This window comes from Ipomoea triloba, chromosome 16 (assembly GCF_003576645.1).
Source record: "Ipomoea triloba cultivar NCNSP0323 chromosome 16, ASM357664v1".
NCBI classification, from domain to species: Eukaryota; Viridiplantae; Streptophyta; class Magnoliopsida; order Solanales; family Convolvulaceae; genus Ipomoea; species Ipomoea triloba.
In genome coordinates, this window is record NC_044931.1 from 7,419,980 (window position 1) to 7,421,536 (window position 1,557).

A 1,557-nucleotide genomic window follows, 5' to 3' on the forward strand; every position below is an offset into this window, starting at 1 on the left:
GTCCTCGAACTTCTTCATGGCCACGGTGAGCTTGTTCTCCTTCTCCTGTTCGTCACCTTCACCAATCAACATCAAAGTATCCCATACCTCTTTCGCCATTTTGCACTTTCTTACTTTTGGAAAGATGGTTTCGTCTATAGCTCTGAAGAGAATATCCTTGGCAATGTTGTCCAAGTTGTTTCTCTTCCTATCATCACTTGTCCATTCTTCCCTAGGTTTGGGGACATACTTTGGTGTATCTCTGGTTTGCTCAGCAGTCGTGTTTATCATCATGATCTTGACTGGTCTAGATGTTATTACTTCGGCCATCTCATCATGGAGGGCTGATAGATACGCAAGCATGCGTGTTTTCCAGTCATCGAACCTGCTAAGATCAAAGAGAAGATGTCTCGACAACATGCTATCCATTTTAAAATTTTTTTTTTTTTTCGTGCTTTGAAAATATTTTCAAAAGACTTTTCAAAGAAGGATCTCTAGGCAATATAAACAAAGGTTTATATCGATCAGAGAACTTGCTCTGATACCAATTGTTGGTCCCAAGGGGATGGGGTACAAGTCTAGAGGGGGGGGTGAATAGACTTGTATAAGATTTTGCAAATCTTTTCAACCTCTCGTGTGTATTGAACTTAGGATGTTTAGGTTCGATACCTCACGAGGTGAAGACAAAGTTTTATGCGCAGCGGAAATGTTATCCCCTTTTAGTTAGCACGAGTTTGAGTTAGTTCGAGAAGTGCGTTTATATGCAGTGCAATCGAGATGTTAGCGAGAGATAAGAAACAGTAAGTAAATGCAAGAGAGATTTTTAAGTGGTTCGGCCAACCCGCCTACGTCCACTCTTCTTCCAGAAACTCCCTGGAAGGATTGCACTAAAAACTTCCCTTTTTAGTACAATATCGAGCGCTTGAGCTTTGATCACGAAGCCCGCCTCAAGCCTCAGGTTTTTCGCCCCGCTTCTTGTTACTCCACCTCTCGAGCACTTGACCTTTGATCACCAAGCCCGCGTCAAGCCTCAGGATCTTCACAAGACAGCTCCCAGGTTACTCTACCTCTCCAAGGTCTTTCTCCCCGCTTCCAGCTACTCCACCTCTCGAGCACTTGACCTTTGATCACCAAGCCCGCGTCAAGCCTCAGGTTTCTTTCACTCGGACAGCTGCCAGGTTACTCCACCTCTCTTGCTTAATCCAAAGCAAGGTGTTTTTGGTTGTCACAGTTGAATGTAACAGGCTCCAATCTGACCACAAGCTATCGTTGAATCAACTTCGATGTAGAGTAGCTTCGGTCACCTTCTGGATGTATAACAGTTTAAGCTTTGTAACTCTCTTGAAACACTAAGATGTGTTTTCTCGCTGTTTTGAATATCAGGATGATATTCCAAGTTGAGCACTTGCACTTGAACGTTTTAGACAGACACTTCTTAAGAATTTCGAACCTCTTTTCTTTTTAACTCCTATTTCTCTCTTTTCCCCTTTTTTTTTTTTGTGTCTTTACGTCCTTATATATGAGAGTAGAGGAATAATTCCGTTGGAGGGAAAATTATTCCGTTTGAAATTTGTCTCC